Below are 14,408 nucleotides of genomic sequence, written 5' to 3'. Positions count from 1 at the left end.
TACGAGGACATGCACTGATGCGCCTGAAATGCTTCTAGGTTTGATGCTGGTTACAATGCTTTAGATTCAACATCGAAAGATATAATATATCATAAATAGTTGAAATGTCTACAAGACTTAAATTACTTGAAATTTACATAGTTCGAGCAGGCTCAGCATCTTCACACAAAGCACAAAAAGATAAAAGGAAAAGTGGGGGCACAATGCCAAATAATAAGTTTCCAAAAGGGAGGTAATAACTGAAAACTGATTCCATTCACGATACCCACATAAACATAAATTAATGGCAAGCTTGTTGCGTTTGCAATGGTTGGTAATTACAAATACTTGATCAAAAGGTATATGACGACAACCAGAATCACAATTCCTATAACAGCTAATAGCATGCACATACAGGAGCATCCACCTTTGGTTCGTTTGTTCAAAATAGCTACGTTTTTCTGCACTCTCTGTTAGCAAAGAAAACACAATTCTCAGAATCCACCATTACTGTATAGTTTCAATAACTAAAAGCCATCTAATTCTTAGTTTACTTGAGATCTTTGTCAATTCTAAACACAAATCGAATGACCATGAATTCTATCCTTCCTCCGTGGCAAGATTCATCACCAAAGATTTCCCACCACATGATGTATCATTTATGGGAATGCATATTGCTAGAAGAGGATCATGATAAATAAAGTAAACAGAAGTCATTGGTTTTCGTTCAATTCAAAAAATGAAAGGAAGATATTGTGCTATGCATTTAAAATGTTGATAAATTGCAAAATGTTTTACCCGTAGGCGAGAATCAGTAACATCCACATGTTGGTCCAGGTCATCCTGCTTTGAGGGAACACGACAAAGTTTACCGATGATGAATCAATCCTCACCAAGCATTTATTTAAAAAATATTATAAGCAAAAGATTATAAAGAAAACAAAGAGAAACATACAATAAGTCTGGTATGCAGATCAAGTTCTTCATTGACCGCCAAAGCAATATGCTTCGTACTTAAATACGGTCTCCTCCAACTTCTCAAGACCCTCATCTTGCTCTGCTCAAAAAAGAAACCTTCGTTAGTTGGGGGCACTAAAGCCATTTTACAATCAACCAGGGATAACAATTTGATACTAAAATAACTTGCCTTTCATAATTTGTCTTTGAAGACCAACAAGGCCAGAGTTATCCAAACCAACTGTTATACTCATGGCATCAGTCTTTGTTTCTGGCCCCAACAAGCTATCTCGGTTCGCAAAATTCGACATATTGAAGGCAGAAGCCATCTGACTCGCTTTTGATCTCAAATTTGCAACCATATCCTTTCGACGGTTCATCTCCTTCTCTGTTCTGTGACCAAAATATGAAGCAATGGACAAAAGGACAGATTATTCTACATATTCTAACATATTCCAATTTGCAAAAGAACAACAGAGTGCCATATGTTATGAAAACCCCAGAAGATATACGATCAAAATTACTAAACACAACATCGATTCATTCCTATTTGCACCTCAATTAAGATAACTTACAAGGGCTTCCCAGTATGTCTTGACATAAGGGACTGCAATCCATCAAGTCTAGTCCCTAAAATTGTAATCTTCCTTCTTGTAGCCGATGCATGACGCTGAGTTTCTGGTCCGGATGCCGGTAAGGAAATCCTCTCAGATATCATTCCATTGATATCATCTGCAATTTTTACCGCTTCATTGTATTCTTTTATCCATGGGTCTGATGAAGCTGCCATTGACCTTGAATGGTAATCAAGTTAAAAGGTTATTTGAAGGACCGAAAAAACATAAGATACACACGAAGCCAGAATAAAAGAAGAACAAATAGGAGCAAATGGAAGCTAAATTGAGCTTTCAAAATTAACCCAGAATGGTTCTAAGAAAACTCTTTCCTTTTTAATTTTCTCCCTTCGATGGCTTCTGTTGAAGAATCGGAGAATTACACACAAGAAAAAAGAATATTTTCTTTTAAAACTGGATGAGGAATTTCAATTCAAAGCAGGATACATATCGAGAAAATCCAAAAAAGAATCAAGCAATCAACTTATACTCAATCGTCCGCCTTGTAAAATTAACTTTATTTAGGGCAATAAACCCCCCCCCTTTCCCTTTGTATGATGCTAATTTACGCTGAATTCAAAGAAAACCCTATATTTAATGGGTTCTTATAGAGGGGGGAAAACCTTTTGAACAGGATTTGATCTCAATTATTGGAAATTGGATGAGTATTTACAAAGAAGAGATAATTTGGACAATCAAATTAACCTTAATATAATAAATAAAGACAAAGAAGGAAATTTGATTCAAACGCAACAACAAATTCCCAAATTCTAGATAAAGTCAGCGAATACCCAAGTCAATTAATAAAAAATAAACGAAATTCATAAACAACTTACAAAGAGGAAAACTGAAATCGAATGAGCAGTTAGTCAGACCCCAATGGAAAATGGGGTGAAGAGAGAGATCGGATTGAATAAAAAGTATGAAAACAAGAATTGCCGATTCAAACGACGGCGTAGCGCCCAAGCAACGTTTCCGTCGTTCAGCACATTATTAGGGGCAATTTGTATTTGTGAAATAAAAAAATTCAAAATAAAAAAGGAGGAACTATTAATTGAATTGATAAAAAAATAATAATATTTTAATCACAAAAAAATAATTAAATTATTAATTTAATCTTAATTCGATTTCCAGTCAAATAATTTAAAGATCCCTCAAGTGAATATAAGTATAATTATAATAATAATTTACCCATCCTAAAATTACAAATATAAACACAATCTGAATTAACATTAGTTGGATAAAAACTGAACTTATACGTAATAAAAAACAATTACTATATCCCAATTGAATTGAAAATCAAATCCTATCTGAATTAAAATAAGTAGGATTCGTGCATGAAAATGCATACCAAACAGGATTCAATCTTTAAACATTTTTACCGAAAAAGATCTGTATATGTAAATACAACTAAAAAAGGTTTAATTTTAACAATCCACGTAAATCAAAGGACGGAATTGATATAATCAAATGAATTCAAAGATAAAATTAATAAAATTAAAAATAAAATACAACAACAACAACAAAACCCAATTCCATATGCAATGGGGTAAGGGGGAGGTAAGGTAGTAGGTTGAGAGTAGCTTCCGTGGAAGACCTCCGGCAGTCAGAAAATTAAAAATATAGATAAAATGCAATGCATGTATAAATAAATATAAAAATACATAGTTGAACAGTATTCATATGCAGTTATTAATATCATTAGTATCATATGCGTATGTAATGGGCAGTAATCCCTGCAAAAAAAATCCCTGCGAAAAAATCTCTGTATATAGACAGAAACGTAAGACCCGACTAAAATTAAAAGTGGAGAGAATGATACACAGAAGTCAAACGATAGCAAGCCCAGTTCTAAGCCTTCATAAATACCAATAACAAAAACGAATAAAAAGTAGAAGTCATGGAAATTACTACAAAGGCATTAAAAGAAGACAGAGATGATACAGCCTAGAGATATGACCCACACTACTCGACTATCCTAGTCTTAAGTCTCCATACTTTCCTATCAGAGGTCATGTCCTCGGTAAGGGCTAAATCCATCAAATCAGATCTCAAGCAGTCTTCCACTTCCGCCTTGGTCGTCCTCTCCTTCTGGCACCGTCGACTGTAATCGACTCTACCCTCATGACCGCATCTGACGGTAGTCGCCTAAGGACATGCCCAAACCACCGTAGTCTTCCTTCCCTCAATTTTTCGGAAACAGGCACCACCCCCAAGGACATCCTAATAGCAGAGTTTGTTGTCATATCCCACAGAGTCCTACCGCATGTCCATCGAAGCATTCTCATTTCTGCGGCCTCTATCCTCCTAACATGATCCTTCTTGGTTGCCCAACATTCTGATCCATACAACAGCGCTGGTCTTATTGCCATTCTATAAAATTTTCCCTTAAGTTTTAGAGGCACCTTCTTGTCACACAAAACTCCAGTAGCGGCCCTCCACTTTAGCCATCCCGCCTTTATACGGTGTGTAACGTCATCATCTACACCCCCATCTTTATGTATCATAGACCCTAGGTACTTGAAACAATTCTTTGAGGGAGAACGTGTCCTTCTATACATACTTCTACATCTTCTTCGTTTTGGTCCCTATGAAGTTTGAACATAAATACTCTGTCTTATCAATATTGATCCTTAAACCTTTTTTTTCCAAAGCAGTCTTCCAAGTAGCCAGTCTACTATTCAACTCAGATTTTGTTTCAGCAACTAGGACAATGTCGTCAGCGAAAAGCATATACCATGGTACACCGTCTGGTGTCGCACAATAGATGTCGTCCATAATCAAGGCGAAGATGTAAGGGCTAAGAGCCGACCCCTGGTGGAGTCCGATTTCCACCGGGAATGCCTCGGTGTCGCCAACTGTAGTCCTGACGTATGTAGTAGATCTACAATACATATCACGAATCGCCCGGATATAAATAGTTGGGATCCGTCTCGTTTCCAAAGTCTTCCAGATCGTCGCGGGGAACGCTATCATAAGCCTTCTCAAGTCAATGAACGCCATGTGAAGATCTCTAGACTTTTCCCTATATTTTCCATAAGTCGTCGAAGTAGATGAATCGCCTCCGTGGTAGACCTGCCTGGCATAAAGCCAAATTGGTTTTCTGAAACCCTAGTAACTTGTCTCAACCTAGCCTCTATCACCCTTTCCCATAGCTTCATGGTATGGCTGAGTAGTTTAATACCTCTGTAGTTACCATAACGTTGGGGATCTCCTTTATTCTTATAGATTGGTATCACCGTGGACTCTCTCCACTCCTCTGGCATATTGGCAGTCTCTTAAATAATATTAAAGATATTGGTCAACCACTTAACTCCCTCTTCTCCTAGGGCCACCCACACAGTGATAGGAATTTGATCAGGACCGGCAGCTTTGTCCCTTCCCATCTTTCTAAGAGCTATTTTGACTTCCTCAAACCCAATCCTACTTGTAGGGCAGTCATTGGCCGAATTATGATGGTCGGATGACCCATCAACGGTACTATCTCTACAAGGAGAGACACTGTCATTAAATAAGCCAAAGAAGTAACTACCACAAACCCTCTTAATATCATGATCTTTCGCTATAAGAACACCATTGTTGTCCTTAATAAATAATTCTACCTAGATCCTTTTCCTATTCTCCCTAGATTTTGCAAGCCTAAAGATGTCGTTTTGTCCTTCCTTGGTGTCTAATCTCTTGTACATTTCCTCGTATGCCTTCTCCTTTGCTTTAACCACCATTTTCTTGGCTTCCCGCTTTGCCTCATTGTATCTTTGTTTAGCTCTCGACCTTTCTTCGTCGTCATTGCATTGTAAAACTCCTTGAAGCAAGTTTGCTTTGTCTTCACCTTAGTTTGGACTTCGTCGTTCCACCACCACGATTCTTTATGTTCTTGGCCTTCCCTGTCGACAACCCCAGGGTGTTTTTGCCCACCTCTCTGATGGAATTTGTCATATTTTTCCATAACAAATCTGCATTATTTGAGTTTGTAGTTCCAAAACTTGTATTAGACAAAACCTTACTCCTAAAGTCATCAGCTGTCGCTCCATGTAACTTCTTCCAAAGGATCCTAGGTTTACCTAGTTTAGCCCTCCTATGAGTGTTTCGCCCGTACGGTACGCGGAACACCAAAACCAACAATTGTGTTGCGATGCACATGCCTCTTCAGGGGACACCTTACAGTCAATGCAAGCCCATCGATCCCGATTTTGAACCAAGATGTAGTCGATTTGGGTACAATGTCCCCAGCTATGAAACGTAATCAAGTTCGCATCTCTCTTATTAAATAAGGAGTTAGTGACCACCAAATCGTGAGCAGTAGCAAATTCAAGCAACGTACGCCCCTCATCGTTCCTACTACCATAACCGAAACCCCCATGAACACCGTCATACCCGTCGGTTGTACTACCTATATGGCCATTGAAGTCTCCCCCTATGAAAACTCTTTGGTCCTTCGGAATGCTCTTAAGTACATCATCTAACTGATCCCAGAAGCAACGTTTCTCCCCCTCCCCTAGGCCAACATGTAGGGCATACACTGAAAGGACATTCACCACTTCCTCTTCTATAATAACCTTAAGCATCATGATCCTATCCCGATATCTACAAACTTCAACTACAGTTTCCTTGAGCCTAGAGGATACCAAGATACCCACCCCATTTCTAGTATTATCTACGCCTGAATACCACAACTTGTACCCATTACACTCTCTGGCGCGAGCCCCTTTCCACCTAGTCTCCTGAATACATGCAAAATCTATTTTCCTATTATTAAGTGCGTCGGTCAGCTCCAGCAGCCTAGCATTTAATGTGCCTACATTCAACGAGCAAACTCTAAGTCTAGTCTCCTTGTCACCACTCTGTCGAGCCCTCCCCCTATACGCCCCATGGGCTCTAAAAGAAGGACATGACCTCAAGAAATCATCTATAGTCGAAGCTATAAGAAACTATGAAAAATGAATCCAAAGAAGACAGAAGATGCACCAATAAAATGCTAGAGAATTGAGGGGTACTAAAAAGCCTAGTTGGTTACTAAGTATGATTTTAATTTATTGCTAGTAAGTTTATTAGCAATTATAAGATAAAATGCGTAAAACACTATAATATCCCTAAAAAGATTTTTAATGCCTTGGAAGTAACGAACGAAAGAAAGGAGCGAAATCCAACTAGATCTATGACAAACAAAGAAAATTAAAGTTACCAGAAACAGAACTGAAAGAGATCGGAGAAAAGCTTCAACAATTTGAATGGAATTTGAACTGAAGCAGTGCGAGCGTGTTTTCTCTTCTTCGTCTTTTGTCAACAGAAGAATACACCTATGTAGTTGATAATGGCATTTAAAATTTGGAAACTTAAGAAGATTATAACAATAATGATTAATAAGAAGAAACAGAAAGCAATTTAAAAGAAGATGCAGTTGAATTTTTAAAGTAAATAAAGCAATAAATCTTGAATTTTCAGATCTGGAAAATGGTGTGATGGAGATGGTTTCAAAGAATTCCTCAGCGTATGGAATTGAAGACGCAAACTAGTATCTCTCTATGTCTCGTCAAAATTCTTTAGCGCCAGATCAAAGACCGGCGGCGGCAGCGACGGCGAAGACTAACAGTTCAACGACGGCTTTAGCACCTGGATTTCGATTCCACCCAACCGATGAAGAATTGGCTAGTTATATTAAAAATAAAATAATCTATTTAAATTCACTCTGAGCAAAATTATCTTTAAGGCTTTTTAAAATTATTTTATATAATTTTAAAATATATTGTAATAGAATTTATATGACATTTTGTAATAATACGACACATTGATATTTAAAATTTTGGATCAAATCAAAAATAACTTACAACTTAAAGAAGCAATTTCATATTTATGCTACCAAAAGCTTCAAATCTCAAACAAAACTTTGACTGTAGGAGACATTCCTTTATCTGGTTTTCACCAAGGACTTACAGAATGAAGAGAATGCTACTCTCAGTTCATCTGGAAGAGGGATTGAAAGCGGTAGTGCTAAAGTCCGAGGTCCCTTGTAGCGCGCGTTCTCGTTTCTTGCAAAAAATGGATGTGTCAGTGCTGGCTGTTGCTTGTTAAGCCCTTCGATGATAAACGAGAAGGCCCCGAAGGGTGAGTGATGTGATTTCGGCTATGCGCCTTACATCATTTTCTGCAATCTCCTTAAGATCGCTTGATCGAGGCAACTTATTTGCTTTCGAGAAGCTTCTAGAAGTTTATTCGAGCTTAATATGGGAATTCAAACCAAGTTTAGATTTTCGAAAGCCTTTTTCAATCCAAAAGAAGAACCTCCGCCATCATACTCAAGGCTGGATTGTGAAGAAGGAACAACCAAGTTTAAGGGAGGATTTTATCTTTTACTTTTCATGAATTTCCATGAGTGTTAATAAATTTGCATGACATTAAGTTGCATAAATAAATAAGCATGCTACTTCATTTAAGCATGAGTTCATCAAAGCATGTAGGTTTTTATGAAGTACTTCATTTAAGTATCCTCATTCATTCAATAAAGATAGTTCACTAATTAAACTAGTTCATTCATTTAAACTGGTTCATTAATTAAACTAGTTCTTTAAATGTTTTCATAATATGTTCTTATTTATTTTATTCAAGCATAAACATTTCTTACTTTTGTGTCTAGGTGCAGAGGGAAGTTGAACAGTCTCAACAGATCTAAGAATATCAATCAAAATGTATTCTAATTCTGGATGTGATGCAGACATTTTTGGATCCAGAAACCAATTGAAAATTATTCCTCTATCTCTTAGCTTTCAACACCTTTTGAATCACCTCAATCTGATATCGGAAGCTTGAGATATGATTGAATTGCTAAAGAAAGTGCAGGCTGGAATTTTCATTACGGAATTTCATGCATGGATTATTTGGATGAGTTTGAGCCAAAGAAGAGTCCTTTCATCTTCTATCAAGAGACAAGCAATTGAAGGCTATCTTAATGCTTCTATTCAAAGCAATTCAAGGATTTATTCTTTTCATCTTTTCAAGGCTATTCATATTCTTGGAGAGACAATGCATTCAATTCTTCATAATTCACCTATTCAAGTCTTACTTATCATTCTTTGAAGGCTATTCACATGCTACCAAGGAACAAACAATGAAGCTGATTTTATTTCATTTAATCATCAAATTAAGTGATAAAATCAGCAAGGAATTTGAAAGACAAGCTGATTTGGACATGTAGGATATCCACATTCATCCTATGACTTCATTTAACCTCTTTCTTCCATTTGCAAGCAAAACAAGGTAGCCCAAGAGTCACCCCTCCTTCTTGGACAAAATTAAGGCCATATTCAGCTTCAAATTATCTAGATTCATCCCCTAAATGATCTAGAATATTCATCCAATTTTGAACATAAAAGACAAAACATTCAAGTGCATTTTATTGCTAAATTGATGAGAATGTTATCATCTTTTGAGTCTTTTCATATGCTTATTAGAAATACTATAAATAGGCACCTTTGGGATCATTTGTAGACACAATTTGATTTATGAAAATACTTTGAAAATTGCTTTCATTTTAGTTCTTGGATTAGAACTCTATCGGTTTCTTGTCGGTCTTGAAGCCTTCATCCATTTCATCTTGTTATAACGTTGGTTCCTAGCTCTACTATAGTTAGTGGGTCACGTTCCACCCTATCACTTCGATTCCATCTTTATTATATTGTTGGTTCCTAACTCATTTATAGTTAGAGGGTCACAATCCATATTTTGAATTACTATCATTCTCCACGCCAACCACAAACATCCTTCACCATTTTCGTTACATCCATTCAACCACTATCACCACCACCTCTTTCATTTACAATCCACTTCAACTTCATTATATCATTTCCATTACTTTCATATACATATTCATATATACATATTTTCCTTCTTATAACGTTGTTTATGCATTTTCAGTCTTCAATCAAAGCACTGTGAAGTTCTTACTAGAATCACGATTGGACAACATCGTATATGACTCGGAACACATAACCGGGGTCATATCAGTGAGACAGCACTGTAGAAGTGCCTGGGGTGCACCTGCATAGCCATTTCAAGAAAGAAAAAAAAATGAGGTTTGAACTGAAACTTTATGTTTTTACAACAAAAGAATCAACCTATGTGATTCTAGTACCTGGGAAACTTAGAGCAACATCCGGCTACACAGGCATTAATAACTGCAGAGCAAGATAACATTACATCGAAAACGAAGCACAAAAGCAAGAGGCAATGGTACACTGATTTTTACAAGGCATACCATCATCTTTTCCACGTAGCCTCTTCAGAAAGCAAACAACCAAACTGTGTACGCCGGACAAAACTGCGAACGTCTATAAAGAGAATCATAATATATAACTACAAAGTTTGCAATTAGTTAAGGATGATCCTTAAAGGATCATACAGATTCGCATACCTTGGCATAAGATCCTGCCTCCACAAAGGATCATTTAAAGCCCTTCTTTTTAATCAATCCCGAACCTAAGATGAACACAGAGAGATAGAAATTATAGGAAGTATAGACCAGATTTCAAGAAGACAAATGAACCACAAAGAATGTTAATTACAAGTTCATGATGAGATGGTCTAGTAGAACATCCCACCCAAAAGATAACTCAGTTACTATAGGTAAAGTCCTAGCCTTGAAATACAACCAAAGAAACAAAGTTTCGTGACATCGAATATGCATTTTTGAACAGCCTAGAACGTAAGGAAAAGAAAGCACACAATCCTATTTCTGACACAAAATCAAATACGTACATGCTCAATCTTTTAAAGGCCTAAAGTTCTCAAGCGGGTAATGTTCAAGCTTAAGGTAGGACAGTTCAAATGCCGAAAAACAGAATAATCCGTTGTTCATACTATCTTCTCCTCTGAACCACTACCCATATTAACTTTGAATTCATAGAACCAAATCTTAAAAGTAAAAAAAAAAAAGTTTTGATCTGATTCAAAAGTGACGAAAATCCAGACTAAGCTTACCGAGAAATTCAATAAAAAATTCCAAAAAATAGTTATTTACCGAACTTTCCAACAGCGCCAAGAAAACCCAGAAAGAGAGAACAGATACTTCAATTGTTTTCAAACGATGGAGCCCATGAAGGCACCGGCGGCGGAGTCTCCCGCGAATTGGAAGAGGCATACGGCAGGAGAATTGGACGGAGTTGGGATTATAACTTTTGAAGGATAAGGATTAGGGTTTGTTTCAATATCAGATTCAGCGGGAGCGTTTGGAGAATCCGAAGTAACCATTTTTGTCCCAAAAACTATATCGGTTATTTTTCTCCCCATCTCAATGCCAGATATTTTGATTTGCTTATCTACAAACGGCGCCGTTTTATGAAGTAGTTCTCTTAAAATAATTTCTTAAATAGAAAAATCTGAAAGAGGTTGGTTTCAAGGGCAAATTTAAATAGCAAATCTGTTATTGATAAACCCAAGAATGTGTTGTAGAAGTAGAATACAAGAGCCATATAGGGCAATACAAAGAGCATAGAAAGACATTCGTGTAAGATACACACTCGTATCTGATACTCACAAAACATAGGTACTGCATATCTATTTTGACCAAAGTAGGGTCTGATTTCTTTGGATGAATTAGTAGTGTTCTTGATATATTGCTCCAAATTCTGCTCTCCACGCCTGATCATCATCATATGGAACTGCATTGCTGTTGTTCGTTGCTACATCCGAATCCTCTCGATATAATGGTTGCAGTGCAGATTCTGGCAATCTGCTCTCTGCAAGGTATTGCTTCATGGTGACCATTTCCATCTCGTGTTTTCTTTTCAGCCTCTCCACTTGCTTCTTTAACTTTCATTTTCTTGTTGAACATCTCCAAAGTTCTCCTGTAAAAGAACAAAAACGGGTCTCAAGTTAGGATCAATTCTGCAGTTTTTTTACCAGTAAAAAAAATGTACAAGTGAAAGTCACCTCTGCAATTGAGGCAGCTTGCTCGGCTTCTCTCAGCCTAACAGGAGTTCCCCAGCAGCATGAACAGCCTCTGCTGTGTCCCTTAGTTGGATTTTAAGGCTTTTGTTCTCTTTTTTCAGTTGTTCTTTCTCTCTTTCCCTTTCGACTCTTAGAGCGGAGAGCTCAGCATCCAGGGATTTGGCAAATCGTGCACCGTGACCTTTGCTCCCTGCCTTTGCTGCAGCCTTCTTTATCTCTGCTATGCCTTCCATTATTGCCCGGTGCTTCCCAACAAGATCATTGTATTTTTCTTGAAGGTCAGCATAATGTTCAACCATTCTAGCATGACAAAGGACAGATCTGCTAAGAGCATCATCTAATTCCTCGTGCACTTCTTCTCAGTTTCAGTTCCATCTCTGCTTTCTCAGCACGACAGCGAATGGATTCAAGGTCCATCCTGAGTTCATCAGTCAATGATATCCAATCACTTTCCATTTCCATCCATCTCTGTCTTTCCCTCTCAAGTTCTTCCTCACTGTTATTACGACAGTCTAAACTTTTTCGTAATTGGATGGAACGTGACAGCATAGAGGATCTCAGTTTTTCAGTAGACATGTTTAGAGATGGTGCAGTATATGATTGCAATTTGCTTTTCAACGTTTGAATTTCCTGAAGAAGTGCTTCCTTTTCACTTATATCAAAAAATTCTTTTCCATTTCCACCATTGTTGGACTGCTCATCAAATGGTATTATTTGATTCTTCAAATGCTCAGGTGCATGTTCAATTGCAGAATTTTCTCTCTCAAGTTTGTATTGTTCTACCTGTAGAAGTATAGACCATCAAAATATAATCCAAGTTAAGGTGCATGTTCAAATGCTCAGGTGCATGCTCAGGGGAGTAAGATTATTACCATATGGTTTAACTCTTCAATTTGGTTGCTTGCTCCTTACAAATACTTTCTAGTGTTTTCTCACTTTTGGCGGCTTCCAAATCCCTTGTAACTGCCTGAAATTGAAGCAACAAAATAATAAGTATACAACAAGAAGCAAACCATAAAAAGAGAACATGTCTCAGCAAGTCTTGAACATACAGAATTCTCGCCATCTCTCTGTTGGTTATTAACCGCTACAATCCATGTCTTCAAGCTATCCTGAACCCCCTCTGGGTTGTTATTGTCAAACTTTTTGGCAAGATGAACAAGCAAAGGAGTAAGAACCATCTGAAGATGGTTTGTCATTTGGTAATGTTTGAACAGAAGCATTGGCCTTGTCTGCTTCTGGCCAAGGTTTCAGCATCAAGTGTTCGAATGAGAATGCAACTGAAGATCTGTTGGAAGCTGAACCGTGCTGGTGATATCAATAATCTCAGGCCTTTTGAAGGCTAGCAGCCAATGATTCTGTAGGTCCTAAAAAGTCTTGCTTGCACTAATGAGACTTGATGTGCTCACTGGCTTTGAGCGACTGTGGTACTTCTGAATCTGAACTCTCTGATACATTGTTCTGACTGGCCAAAAGTGCAGATGCGACAGCTATGCTTTTCCTTAGATTATTTGCAATTTTAGGAGATTCTGACAAAGTAGGCTCTTCAATTGAAGACCAACTGTGTGGGCTAATGGATGCTATTTCTAATTGAAGGATCAACAGCCTTCAAGGTTTTTGATGTACTTGAAAGGTCATCAGCTGATTCAGGAATGGCCTCTACATCAGTTTCTTGATCTCCATTTCTTTTGGGCAAGGAATGTCATCTTCACTCAGCAAGTCTGTCTCACAACTTTCTCTTACAGAAGAAGACTGAATGGAGGCTCTCTTGTCAGATGGATCTCTAAGTTTGTATCAATAGAGCTATGCAAAATAATTGAGGTTCTGACGTAGTTCCTCTATATCTTCCTCTCTGATATTAAGCGCCTCCTCGACGTCGTTATCTATGCGTGGAAGGATCAAAGAGCGGTTAAGACTTACTCTTGACTGGTTCAAGCTTTCACGTGCATTCCACCCATTAACATATCCAGTTTTACCACCAATTGAGTTATATGTATCAGACTTTGCTCTTATAAGCTCTTCCTGTAATTGATAAGAGCAATTCAGGTTATGATTCAGTACAATAAGTTAAAAAAGGCAAGTAATGCAGAAACTTTTCGACCTTCAATTGACGAATCTGGTCACTCAAGCCATTGGCATGATCTTCAGATATTTCATTTATTAATGGCCGTTTTTATTGAATTTAATCCTTTGCCCAAATCTGAGAGTGCTCAATATTTCACTACTATTTCTGCAGTCAGAAACAATAAGCTTCACTCAAATAATGACTTTGAAAACAATCACAGCTAATCTTATGTATAAAAATAATGTGAAGTTAGTGTTCTTAAAGGTTCAATGTTATGCTACTTGCATTAAATAAAGGACAAAGTCAAGAAAAATGTATTCAACTGGAATACCTGTTGTCTGCAGAAATGTTGCAAATAACTGTGAGTTTGGCATTACCACGGGGGATTCTCTCAGTATACGTGTTAAACAGGAACCTCCATATGGAGCATCTTCAGGTTTTTAGGTTGAGTTTCTTTTGCAAGAGTGTTCACCAAATATCTAAACCATTGAACGAGTAAAGATTATCCACAAGCTCTAACACGATACCCAATAATCTCTATATATACTTGAAATTCTATAAACATATCGACATCTAAACACACTATATGAATGGCTTCAGATTATATAAAGGTAATGATGATATATACCCGAGCTGTGATAGGGATTATTGACTTTTTGTCTTCCTCTACATCTGCTCACATCTTCAAGTTGTTTCTATCCAGTCCTGCAAGGTCAATCAAGCTGATTCTACTTGTTTTGAACTGCCAAAACATTTTGAAGAAGCTCTTCCTGTGGAATTAAACAATGATGAACAGCTCATTACATCAAGAAGAAAATCCTAGATTCTAGATATGCACAGGTATATTTAATCAC

General features: G+C 37.4%; 3 pseudogenes; all 3 read right to left on the bottom strand.

The window, feature by feature from the left end:
* Window positions 1-69: 69 nt before the first annotated feature.
* Window positions 70-2,464, bottom strand: LOC120141541 (annotated as a pseudogene).
* Window positions 2,465-7,101: 4,637 nt separating this feature from the next.
* LOC120141636 lies at window positions 7,102-10,790 on the bottom strand (annotated as a pseudogene).
* Window positions 10,791-11,083: 293 nt separating this feature from the next.
* On the bottom strand, window positions 11,084-14,324 carry LOC120141595 (annotated as a pseudogene).
* Between the last annotated feature and the right edge of the window lie 84 nt (window positions 14,325-14,408).

Source organism: Hibiscus syriacus, unplaced genomic scaffold, assembly GCF_006381635.1.
Source record: "Hibiscus syriacus cultivar Baekdansim isolate YM2019G1 unplaced genomic scaffold, ASM638163v2 tig00110812_pilon, whole genome shotgun sequence".
In the NCBI taxonomy this organism is placed as follows: domain Eukaryota; kingdom Viridiplantae; phylum Streptophyta; class Magnoliopsida; order Malvales; family Malvaceae; genus Hibiscus; species Hibiscus syriacus.
The sequence above is the reverse complement of the archived record's forward strand: the minus strand, read 5'-3'. Positions and strand labels throughout refer to the sequence as shown.